Source organism: Octopus bimaculoides, chromosome 30 (assembly GCF_046866305.1).
Source record: "Octopus bimaculoides isolate indiv1 chromosome 30, ASM4686630v1, whole genome shotgun sequence".
NCBI classification, from domain to species: domain Eukaryota; kingdom Metazoa; phylum Mollusca; class Cephalopoda; order Octopoda; family Octopodidae; genus Octopus; species Octopus bimaculoides.
The window spans coordinates 13,679,486-13,693,263 of record NC_142957.1 but is presented as its reverse complement, the minus strand read 5'-3'; the positions used below and the strand labels follow the sequence as shown (position 1 = coordinate 13,693,263).

At 36.4% G+C, this 13,778-nt stretch overlaps 1 protein-coding gene across 2 annotated transcripts in view; it reads left to right on the top strand.

The window, feature by feature from the left end:
* Positions 1-811: 811 nt before the first annotated feature.
* The window catches only part of LOC106877144 (CD109 antigen), a 72,502-nt gene continuing 59,535 nt past the window's right edge, over positions 812-13,778 (top strand). The window contains exon 1 of one of the 2 annotated variants that reach the window (XM_089346215.1): positions 812-1,123. The gene's annotated coding sequence lies outside the window, so the exon portion shown is untranslated. Of the gene's footprint in view, positions 1,124-12,443; positions 12,557-13,778 lie in introns of those variants that run through there. The other variant, XM_089346216.1, reaches the window with a different exon arrangement.

The window sequence follows — 13,778 nt, the reverse complement described above, 5'->3', positions numbered from 1 at the left end:
TTGGGAATCATTAATCTACACTAATGTGAGAAGTATTTGCTGAAATTTTCATTGAAAAATACCTAATTTCAAGAAAGTTCCAAGATAACAAAATGTGTGGAGCACATTTGTGTAGTTATGCCACAATATCAGTCCCGGTAGCATTGGAAGTCAGGATGTATATATATATATATATATATATATATATATAGTAATGCCTCACGCTTAGAGGGACTAAATAAGTCAAAAACTACCAAAAAATAAGCAACATATTTACCGAAAGCAAGGAAATGCAACTTTCAAAATTAATCTCTTAAAAACATTTAACTTTAGATTAATTTTGAAAGTTGCATTTCCTCGCTTTCGGTAAATATGTTGCTTATTTTTTGGTAGTTTTTGACTTATTTAGTCCCTCTAAGCGTGAGGCATTACTATATAGTTAATGCCCTTATATAAATTATATATATTTATGGGGAAAAAACGATGAGTTTTTTTCCTTATGGTGTTTTTTCACGCTGACTACTTGATAAATTCTTATAAAGATTTTATCCTATATATATATATATATATATATATATATATATTATCTGTATTCTTCTTCTGACGTTTTTATCAACCCTTTTCTCTTCTCTTCTTATCTCTCATCCCCTTATTCTTTCTTTCTCACCCCTCCTTTCTTTTTCTCCCTCACCTTTTCTGTCTCCCACCCGCCTTTCTTTCTTTCTTTCTTTCTTTCTTTCTTTCCCTCACTCGCTCCATCTCTTCTTAACTCGCCTATCAATTATCCACCTCTATATTTCCTAATTTTCTCTCTCTCTCTCTCTTTCCAACTGTATACACACATGCACCCACACAGATATACAGTGACACGCTCACACGGACACACACACACACACACAGCCGCTCACACACACACATACACAAAACCCTCCCTCTTTTTCCAGTCACCACGCCTCTCATCTACTCCAATTTACTCCTCTTCTCTTTCCCCCCTCCCCCTCTTTCATTTTTAACTCTTCCTCTTCCGTCGTTTTCCTGTCACGGTTGACCCAAACTTTTCATATCGAACTTAAGATACACACTCAAGATACATCTCTACATACACGCACTCACTCACACAAACAAAGGCGAAATTACATCTGGGGTAAGTTGCGTTTCTAACTATATTATGTCATCTCATTTATTGATCGTTGCCCAACCGCCTCAACAACGTTTAAAGACGGAATAAATAGGAGCTTCGACGGTTTAAGGCCTCAAGGTTCATAAGTTAATTTCCCCAAGTGACCTAAAATACTTTCAAGTTCTATTTTCATAACTTAATGTCACCACCACTATCAGAAACTAGTTCAACGACGAGGAAGCAGTTTAGTCTCTCCTAAATTACACCTACTGTTTATATATATATATATTTAAAGGCCATATTTAATAATCATCAATGTAGTCCGATGAGTCACAAATAAAATATCTGCTCGTTATGAGCTCAGCAACAATCTGTGGCCGTACACGCAGTTGTTACTTAATGAAACCTATGAAATCGATCTGTTTGAAAGAGCGAGTTATGAAATGACCACCACCAACAGTCTGTATCATCTCGATGTATAATAATGAAATTCTTGATCGCGCCGTTGTGTAGGGTCCCCTTTATCGTTTACCCCCTCTATCTTGCTTTTTCTTTTGTTCTTTAGCTTTCAGATCAACTACATTCAAAAATTTTAACCATGATCATCCCTCTATACGTTTTTTTTTTTTAAAACACTGCACTGTATCACCTAGTTAAATTATTCAACGTTTGGTTTGAGGAAGATTCGTCGATCGAAGAGCATTTGTTTTTCAAGTCTGAGAGGCTTTGGAGGAAAATCTGGTTCTCTATTTTATCGATAGGGAAGGATGAAAGGTAATGTTCGCATTTGGCGGGGTTTTGAACTCAAAAACGTAAACAACTGTGGCTGTTGGTGGGGTAGAAGGGTTTCCGAAAATTCACACGAGTCAGTGCTGTGACGTAACTTTTCAGAGAAATGAGTGTTTTGTTTTTAAATAAAATTTTCAACAAACATCTCTCAACGTGCGTAGATTTCGATTATATCGGAATTTAATTTGAAAAATATAAAATAAAAAAAAGAAAAAGAAAAAAATAGACTCGCACATACATATCTAAAAAAATTGGAAATTTCGAAAACAATTGTGATGTGTGTTAGTGTCCATTTTTCTGGATGTTATGAGGAATCCAACTTCGCATGGTTCACAGTTGTACAGGTGTGTGTGTGTATTTGAAAAAGTTAGCTATGATCGGTCTTTGGGGTTACCTGTCACGTTCATAAAGCGCTTAGCTTCAGGTCCTCAATGGGGGTAAAACTAAGCACTTTATGGACGTGAATCCCAAGATAACCCCACAAACTTGCCATAACTATCTTAATTACTCCACTTCTCTGTACCTTAGAGTGTGTTTCTCTTTCGGATTTATGATTTACTGGCCATATATACATATATATACATTCCATCACCACTTGGCAACCGGTGCTGCTTTGTTTATGTCCCCATAAATTAGCTGATCGGGATTTTGTTAAATTTCTTTCAACCACTTGAATTTCCAAAACATATTTCTGGTGTAGAGTTGATGGATCTCATCGAAGACAGCGAGCCGGATGATTGGAACTGAAGCTGTAAGACCAATTATAGTACTCAGGTGCGTGTATACACATAGTAGTTGTGTATGTATACCTAAACTAGTAGAATGGGTGTGTATATATAGCAATGTTAGTAAAAGTGTTAGCGGATAAAAAAGTCTTGCGGGTAGGGAGAAGACGTCTCTTCAATTTCTATTAAATTATGGATATGTTGGGTAAAGATGGGAAATAATATCAAATGTATGTTTGCCCCTCTCTCGCTCTCTCTCTCGGCATAACTACAGATGTGTACCCCACTGACTTTGTTGACTCATAACTTCCAGAAAAATGGTTATTTTTTAACGAAAATTTCAACACACACCGCTTATATGTTGTAGATTCAGACTATATAGGGATTTATGGGGAAGAATTTTGCAGGAGTGGGAGAGGAGTTTCGGGAAGTCACACGACCCGACTTTTCCCCACCTCATAACTTTCAGGAAAATGGGTATCATTTAACGAAATTTTACACAACTACCTTGTTGGAATTTTTCCGTTTTGACTGGGATTTTTTTTCGCTACAGCTTTCGAAATGATGGAGTGATGAGGGGGGCTGGCACCTTTTTATGAAAATAAAGTTTTGGAAAATTCCCCCCCCCCTTCTCACCATTCCACACCGGACCGATTTTGGCCAAATGTTTTTGCACAGGAAAAAAGTGTGCGATTCGGTCAATATACAGTTTAAAACCCAGCCTATTAGGTCAAAACAAATGCGTAGAAAACGAACGGGTAAACAAAAATTTGCGCAAACGAACGGGTGACGAGGACTTTCGGAAAATTTACAAGATCCGATTTTTCCCTCATAATTTTAAGGAAAATGGATATATATTAATGAAATTTTATAGAAATACCGTCCAAATGGTACAGATTACGATTATAAAGAAATTTCTGGAGAAAATGTTTTCCGAAGATATGGGAGAGAGGATTTCAAAAAATCCACACGGCCCGTTTGTTTTGCCCTCATAAGTTTCCGGAAAATGGATCTCTTTTAATGAAATTTTACAGAAACACCTTTCAAACAGCATAGATTAAAATTATAAAAGAATTTGTGGGGAAAATGTTTTCCGAAGGGGTGGAGAGAAGACTGTCGGAAAGTTCACACGGTCCGTTTTTTTTTTTCTCTCTCTCTCATAACTTTCAGGATCTATTTTAGCGCACGGTCACCAAAACGGAAACCCCCCTCTCCCCACCCAAAAAGAAAACAGTCCAATAGGTGTTCAAAAATGTGTAGAAAACGAATATGAAAATAGAAATTTGCGCAAACGAACAGGGGTGGGTGGGGAGATGACTTTCGGAAAATTCACACATCCGTTTTTTTCCCCCTCATAACTTTCAGGAAAACATTTCCCCCCACAAATTTCTTTATAAATGCTTTCTATACCGTTTGAAAGGTGTTTCTGTAAAATTTCACCAAAAGATATCTATTTTCCCCAACATCCGAAACTCGGAGTTTTATCATGGCTACCGAATAATTGTTACATATTATTTACAGATAAATTCCTCTATTTATGTAATATTGAGGTCTCTTTCTTTCTTTTGTTGCCTTACCTTTTCTATCATATATATATATATATATATATATATATATATATATATATATATATACATATGCATAGAGAGAGAGAGAGAGAGAGGGAGAGAGAGAGAGAGAAAGAGAGAGAGAAAAACAGACTAAAACAGTAATAAAAGTAGTACTATTGTAGCAAAACTTGAATATCATACAAAAACCAGAAATGCCAACTGTCAATTAGATGTTTGAAAATACATAAATATAGATGACACATATTTATATAACAGCCAGCCCAGCATGAAAATCCTTCTTGCAGCTAAATGTGTATCTCCTACTGTCATGACATCTATTTGTTTATATAAATGTGGTTGGGTGCAGAATGTTGACTATATTTCCTGCTATTTCCCTTCCATTTCCACGCATTACCTTCACGCTTAAGTGGTTGTTAGTTCAGCATCACTGCACAGCACCTTAGGCAGGTGTTTCCTACAATAACCTTGAGTTCACCAAAGCTTTGGAATTTGCGTAGCTGGAAACTCTGTGGGTGTAACCACACAATCATGCCCCTTACCTCCTGCCCAACTTTGCCATTTGTGCATAAATACACAAATGTGTGCCATGACCATCTTTGTTTCTTTGTGCTACTTGGGTATAACTACAGAAAAGTACCCCACACTGACTTCATTTCCTCATAATTTTCTTATGCCATTTGTGCATAAGTACACAAGTTGTACCCCAACAAACTTTATTTCCTCATGTTACTTGGGTATAACTACACAAAAGTACCCCACACCTATCAACCTTGTTTCCTTATAACTCTCTTATGTTACTTGGGCATACCTACACAAGTTTGCCCCTCTCACTGCTTTTTCTCATAACTAAAAAAACATAATGGATACTTTTTAATGAAATTTTCCTTAGATACCTTTCAGATGATGTAGATTATGATTATATTGGAATTTGATGAAAGGAAAAATTTTGGAGGTGTTGGGTGAGAGTAGGGCCTTTTTAGGAAGTAAATCAATGTACTGGGCCCAATTATATGTATTGGTTTCAGATTTTGGCTCAAGGCCAGCATCTTTGGGGGAAGGGATAAATCGATTATAGCGCTCAGTTGGTAATTTATCAACCTCTAAAGACTGAAAGGCAAAGTTGAACTCCGGACCTAATAACAGATGAAATGTGCTAATGATTTTGCCAGCTTGCTATTTTTTCTACTGTATGTATTGAGTACATAGGCCACAGAGTACATAGGTCAGAAACTGGCCCCCTAGACTTGTACAGCTCCCAGGCAATGGTACTGTGTGCCAATGCTGTCTTCAGGCAGCATTGGGTAGGAGGAATTTCCCAGCCACATGGTTTCAGGTTCAATCTATTTAAAGGCTACAATTCATGTCCTTCAGTGCTACTAATAATTTCCTATGTTCAGAAATACCCAAACATATTCTTCAGGCGCAAACCACATATAACAAACTGAAAAAGTTGAATAATAGAAAAAACATTTGTTTACTTTCTGCATTTTCTATATGTTGCCTTCTTGTTTTGTTTTGTTTTCATGTTTCTTGTATTATTCTAATTTTTTTTTTCGTTTGCTCTGATATGTGATTTATTTTCAAAGGACATGTTTGATTATTTCTCCAACATTTGTGGCACTTAAAATACATGTATTGTGAATTTTAAAGAAATTACATGCACGCATGCACTCACACACACACACACACACCTATGGGAGCAAAGGATGCCCACACAAATATATCACATGTACACACATATGATACAATTAGCTATTGACCTGTGACAACCAGTCTCTGCTAACTTGTGTTGCATCATTACACTGTGTCATTGAAAAAAAGTGTGATTCATTTTATCACCTCATAAATATTTTTAAATACCTTGAATTCAGAAATGCACAACCTGTGAATAATTGCTTAGAAACTTGATAATTCGTATTACTATTTATTATCTTGAAGACATACACCTAATAATACAGGTGTAAAGTATACTGGTGAGTTTATAATATTTTATTTACAGCCAAAGCAATGAAATGGCAGCCTTGTTAAACACATCAGACAAAATTCTGATTGGCTCTGAGTTCAAAATCTGGCCAAGGCTGATTTTTGCTTTTCTTTTGTCCTTTACATGCAGGCATGACTGTGTGGTAAGAAACTTGCTTCCCAGACACATAGTTCCAGGTTCAATTTCCCTGTGTGGCACCTTTGGCAAGTGTCTTCTACTATAAGCCTTGGGCCGACCAAAGCCTTGTGAGTGGATTTGGTAGACAGAAACTGAAAGAAGCCTGTCATGTATATATATATATATATATATATATATATATATATATATATATATATATATATACATATATATATGTGTGTGTGTGTATATATATATATATATATATATATATATATACACACACAGATAAACATGTGGTAAGTAGCTTGCTTCCCAACCACATGGTCCCAAGTTCAGTCTCGCTGTGTGGCCCCTTGGGCAAGTATATTCTATTGTAGCCTCAGGCTGACGGAAACTGAAAGATGCCCCTTGTGTGTGTATATGTATGTATGTATGTATATATATATATATGTGTGTGTGTGTGTGTGTGTGTACGTGTCTTTGACCACCACCACTGCTTGACAACCAGTGTCAATGTGCTTATGTGCCCATAACCTAGTGGTTCATCATAAGAGATCGATAGAATAAGTTCAAGGCTTTAAAAAAATAAATACTGGTATTGATTCATTTGACTGGAAATTCTACTAGGCGTTGCCCCAGTATGACTGCAGTTTTTTTATTTTGAGTGCATGTGTAGCTTGATTGCTGAGAGCACAAATTGCAATCACTATGGCAATGGAGTGTGACGTCAGAATTAAAATAGGACTTGTGCCATGGTTGACTGGACAGTCAATAAATAATTAGTAAACGAGTTTGCTTTAAGTAACCGTAGCAACACACACACACACACACATTTCACTTGTACTCATCCCTCACATGCACACTCTCAAACACATTCATATATGAAACATGTTCACACACACAAACACACACACACACACACACACACACACATCTATTCGCAAACATGCACACACATTGCATCCTTTCTTATCTTTTATTTGTTTCAGTGATTTTACCGCGGTCATGCTGGAGCACCACTTTGAAAGGTTTTGTTAAAGAGATCTTTCAAAGTATTCATTTATTTATTTATTTATTTATCTATCCAAGTCAGATACTTATTTTATCGGAATCGTTTGCCTCACCACTAGGTTATGAGGATGTAAACAAACACTGGATATCGGAAAACACAATCAGAAAGGCATATATACATAGATATGTGTCTATCTATTTATCTATATCTGTCTATCAGTGGAGGCGCAATGGCCCAGTGGTTAGGGCAGCGGACTCGCGGTCATTGAATCGCAGTTTCGATTCCCAGACCTGGCGTTGTGAGTGTTTATTGAGCGAAAACACCGAAAGCTCCAAGAGGCTCCGGCAGGGGATGGTGGCGAACCCTGCTGTAGTCTTCCACCACAACTTTCTCTCACTCTTACTTCCTGTTTCTGTTGTGTCTGTAATTCAAAGGGTCAGCCTTGTCACACTCTGTGTCACGCTGAATATCCCCAAGAACTATGTTAAGGGTACACGTGTCTGTGGAGTGCTCAGCCACTTGCACGTTAATTTCACGAGCAGGCTATTCCGTTGATCGGATCAACTGGAACCCTCGACGTCGTAAGCAACGGAGTGCCAACAACAACAATCTGTCTATCTATAGCCATTCATCTATTGATCCATCTATCTATATCTACCTTTCTATCTATCTATCCACCAATCTATTTATCCATCTATCCACCAATCTATTTATCCATCTATCCACCCATATATCTATCCACCCATCCAACCATTCATCTATCCGTCAGTGGTGTATGGTGTTTGTTGTATTGTTTGTGCTGGCATACCGAATGCCACAAATTTTCAAGCAGGAGTATAACAGAAGTTTTCCATGAAGATTTATGATTAATTAATTGATTAATGAGTAAAACTAATATTTATAATGAATGACACACACGTACACAGACAGATAGGACATATAGTTAAGATAGATAGAGGGATAGCAGCATATACGTTGCACAACTGCTCCTGCTATCCATCTATCTATGTTAACTATATGTCCTGTCCATCTATTTATCTTTCTGAACTATCTATCTGTCTGTCTACCTGTCTATCTAACTATCAGTCTTGTCTGTCTGTCTTTCTTATCTATGTGTGTCTTATCTGTCTATTGATCAGTCTTATCTGTCTATCTATCTATCTATCTATCTATCTATCTATCTATCTATCTATCTTATCTATCGATCTGTCTGTCTCCCCACCCCCGATCATTTTTTGATCAGAATTTTACTTTCTTATTTTCCCCCTTTTTTTTTCATTTTCGAAAAGAAAAGCTCTCCATTTGTTCTCCATTTGTACTTGTCCCCTCTGTGTTCAGCCCTGTGTGGCCAATACAGAAAGTTATCTCTCTGACTGTCTTGTCCATCCGTCTACCTATCTTCTTCATCTTATCCATGTCTATGTGAACATGCATGCATGCGTGTGTGCATGCATGTGTGTGTGTGTGTGTGTGTGTGTGTGTGTGTGTGTGTGGGTGTTACTTTGCCATTAAAAGTTAAAATATGTCGCAAAAATATTTGAGCTAACGTAAAATTTGTTTGCCTAGCAACGCTGCTTGGTACTGTTACTACGGTATCTGTTCTGACATGGCTGTGTGCAAGTCATGTCAGTTACTGATATAACTATTCCATTATAGCCAGCATTGTTAACTAATAAAAGTTAACACAGTACCTGCTAGGAGTATATATCCATATTAACCATTTTTGGAAACACACTCACACACATACAGGATATAAATGGCCTAGGGGTTAGGGTGTTGCACTCATGATCACGAGATCGTGGTTTCAGTTCCTAGACTAGGTGGTGCATTGAGTTCTTAAGAAAAACACTTTATCTCACATTACTCTGCAATCACTTCGACACCTGATATTTGGTACACCATACACTTGTTTAGGCAACTTTAATTTGATAGAGGGCGCCAGCTGGTCATTCAGCTAAAGCTGAACGTTCACACATCATCTTCAATGGGAGAGTCAATCATATATATATATATATATATATATATATATATGTATATGTATATAATTATGATAATAATATTAGAGAAAAAATTCCAAATTTACAGGGAAAAATTAATTCAATTTAATTTATCAAAATTAAATTAAATTTCACAATATATAATATATAAATATATAATTTAGAGAAAAATAAACCACAGTTATTTAATTCATCCATGAAAATCCACAATCACATGTAGAAAAATTTAATAAGTAAATACACTAAAAAGATCTATAATAAAAAAAAAAAGTACAAAGTAATAAATATTAAAATATATGTATATATATACATACATACATACATATATATATATTTATATATATATATATATATATATATATATATATATATATATATATCATCATCATCATCATCATCGTTTAGCGTCTGCTTTCCATGCTAGCATGGGTTGGACGATTTGACTGAGGACTGGTGAAACCGGATGGCAACACCAGCCTCCAATCTGATTTGGCAGAGTTTCTATAGCTGGATGCCCTTCCTAATGCCAACCACTCCAAGAGTGTAGTGGGTGCTTTTACGTGTCACCCGCACGAAGGTCAGTCAGACGGTACTGGTAACGGCCACGCTCAAAATGGTGTATTTTATGTGCCACCCGCACAGGAGCCAGTCCAGGGGCACTGGCAACATATATATATACTGGAGTAAGCACATAAAATGTGCAACAAGCTGGAAAAAAGAGTACTCAAATACCAGAGGTAGGGTAATATGCTTTATTTAAAAGCAACATAAAAATTAGACTGCGTATATATCATCATCATCATCATCGTTTAACGTCCGCTTTCCATGCTAGCATGGGTTGGACGATTTGACTGAGGACTGGTGAACCAGATGGCTACACCAGGCTCCAATCTAATTTGGCAGAGTTTCTACAGCCGGATGCCCTTCCTAACGCCAACCACTCAGAGAGTGTAGTGGGTGCTTTTACGTGTCACCCGCACGAAAACGGCCACGCTCGAAATGGTGTCTTTTATGTGCCACCCGCACAAAAATGTATATTAGCATCACGTATATAGATATATATGGGGATATGTACGTATATATAAGAGCTAATGAACAGTCAATGGGATCTGAGCTACATATGTTTCATAGCGAACAGAACCTTGGAAGTGGTAAATATCCAAATTGGGGTGTATACCAGAGGCTACTCTTCATGCCAAGAGTATCTTGATTAAATGAAAGCTTACAGTGTTGCGAGGAGGTACATGTTAATGCATGGAAGATTCGATCAGAATGTGCAGAGAGTGCAGTAGGAGTGGAGAATATAAATGTAGAGAGAACTTAGGAATAGAAGAAGGAAAAAGGAAAAATGAGTAATTTAAGCAAGGCCATTTGACTGGTAGTATTCGATACGGCTATTTTGGCTGAATCACGGAAATTATCAAGGGGAGTGGTATTCGCCAAAAAAAAAAAGATAATGTGGAGGGAAGAGGGTGGGGAAATATTTTTGGTCAAAGGGGAGGAAAAAAAAAAGGAATGCATGAAGAAAGCAAGAGAGAATGGGGGAAGAATCGTAACGATTACTAACTCTCAGTTAAGGAATGTATATCGTAATAACAAGTGTGATCTCATGTAATAACAATCGTGATCTCATGTAATAACAAGTGTGATCTCATGAAATTAAAATGCAAGTGGCTGAGTACTCCACAGATACCGGTCCCCTTAATGTAGTTCTCAGGGAGCTTCAGTGTCAAGCATCAAATGTGACAAGGCTGGTCAAATGAACTGTGAGTACAACTCCTTTTTGCTGGCTGAGTGAACCAGGGCAATGTGAAATAAAGTGTCTCGCACAAGAATGGAACACGCCGCTGGGAATCAAACTCAGGACCTTATGATTGTGAGCCAACTATGCTACCCACTAAGCCACAGGTAAATAAAGAGCGTTTGTATGGTGTGGAAGGTACACTGGAGGGTGGTTAATGGGTGGTTGTATGAGGATTATGAAAGCCAAGGTATTGGCAAAAAGATTTCCATGATAATGAAAAGGTGCGCATACAATAAGTGTTGTGTCTTTTGGTGAGAAATTAAGGTGTCAAAACAAAATAAGGGTTATAAAAGACTAAAAATAGAATAGATATTCTCAGTCACAACAGAAAACAATAGAAATAGAAGAATAAGGTGTAATTTTTTCTTTTCTAAAGAAACAAGAATTTTCGTTGACTGTCCTTGACAGTTAGGTGGTGGATGTCAACGATATATGGCAGTAGTTTTTTTTTGTTGTTATTTTTGATACAGTGTTTTGAATTCAGCGGAGAACAAAGGAGTCCAGTGTAGTGGTGTGGGATTTGTTCAGGTAACAGTTTGGCAAACTGGGTTTTCAACTTTACTCCACAAAAAAGACTCTCTCTATATCTCCCCACCCCGTGCTCCCATCTTTATAACTGTGAATTCTTCTTTGTTTTGGTGTTGGACAAAGGACAGGCATGGCTGTTTAGTAAGATGTTTGATTTCCAACCATATGGTTCTGGGTTCAGTCCCACTGCATGGCACATTGTGCAAGTGTCTTCTACTATAGCTTTGTGCCAATCAAAGTCTTGTGAGTGGATTTGGTACATGGAAACTGAATGAAGTTTATTGCGTAGATGTATATATATATATATATATATATATATATATATATATATATGTGTGTGTGTGTGTGTTGTAAGAAGCTTGCTTCCCAACCACACGACTCTGGTTTCAGTCCCACTGCACGGAATCTTGGGCAAGTACCCTCGAGGTACATGTTCGGGCAAGGTTGTTTATGGAAGACCAGCAGTTGTCCATGCATACCAACCTCCCCCTCTCCATGCCACTGATATTATCCAAGGGAAAGGCAGACCGATACAACTTGGCACCAGTGACATTGTAACTCATTTCTACAGCTGAGTGAACTGGAGCAACGTGATATAAAATGCCTTGCTCAAGAACACAACTCACAGCCCGGTGCAGGAATCGAACTCACTACCTCATGATTGTTAGCCTGATGCACTAAACACTGAGCCATGCACTTCCACAAATATATATTCACATCCACAACAATAATAAAAAAACAACCAGCTGAATAAACCAGAACCAGAACCAGTCCTTTTTCTATTTTGGTAAAGTGACGTAATAGTTTACGGCCTTGCCTTTCCAGTTCGACACATTTTCACACCCCCACTTGCGTCACATACCATTTGACACATATTCTCAGATTTTCCATAGTGTTTTTTAGAGACACCTGTTGTCAAGACATAAAGTAAGTTTGCTCTTCAGTTTCTTTTTTCCTACTTATATTTCTAAAATCTGTTTATATATACTTGTGTGTGTGTGTGTGTGTTATATTGTATGGACAAGTAAGTAATTTTTTGAATACAGTATAGCTGTCAAAACAGCAGAAAGATTGGCTATTATTACCCTTATAAGACAGAAAAAAAGTTGTCAACAGACATCCATGGGACTTGAACCGTGGCTGCATCTTCACAACTTTTCTGTCTAATATATATATATATATATACATATACATATATACATATATAAATATGTTTATATGTACATATATATATGTATATATACATACATATACATACATATACGTACATGTATATGTATATATACGTACAAATATATGTATATATATATATATATATATATATATATATATATATATATATATATATATATATATATATATATATATATATATATATATATATATGTACGTATATGTGTATATATATGAAGCCATGATAGATCGCTGACCAAACACCATTCAATTTTTTTTCTCCGTGTTTTTCTCCTTATTTCTTTCTGTTGAAGAGCGTAGCTCGAAACGTTAAAGACTTTCTCTATTCCCAAGCGTTAAACTAATACATCCTTTTGTTGTTTACACCACCTGTCCTCGTCTGTTGTTGTTTTTTTTCGTACATTCTCCTGTATATATATATATGTATATATATATATATATATATATATATATATATATATATATATATATATATATATATAAAATTTAATAAATGGAGTAATACGCATATTATGTCGGAAATAAAAGAATTCATTTAACATATGTGTATTACTCCATTTATTAAATTTTATATTTACTCAAAATATACCAAATTAAAAGGGAGTTTCTACCTCGTAAACAGGAGTTACACCACAGTTATTTTGTGATCTTTGCTACCCTGGTATCTATTAACCAATTTATTTTGTCGGAGTTAATTGTTAACTAAGAGAAAATAAATACATATAATCAAATACATATATATATATATATACATCATCATCATCATCATCATCATCGTTTAACGTCCGCTTTCCATGCTAGCATGGGTTGGACGACTTGACTCTTGACTGAGGACTGGTGAAACCGGATGGCAACACCAGGCTCCAATCTAAATTTGGCAGCCTGGTGTTGCCATCCGGTTTCACCATATATATATATATATATATATATATATATATATATGTATATGTATCTA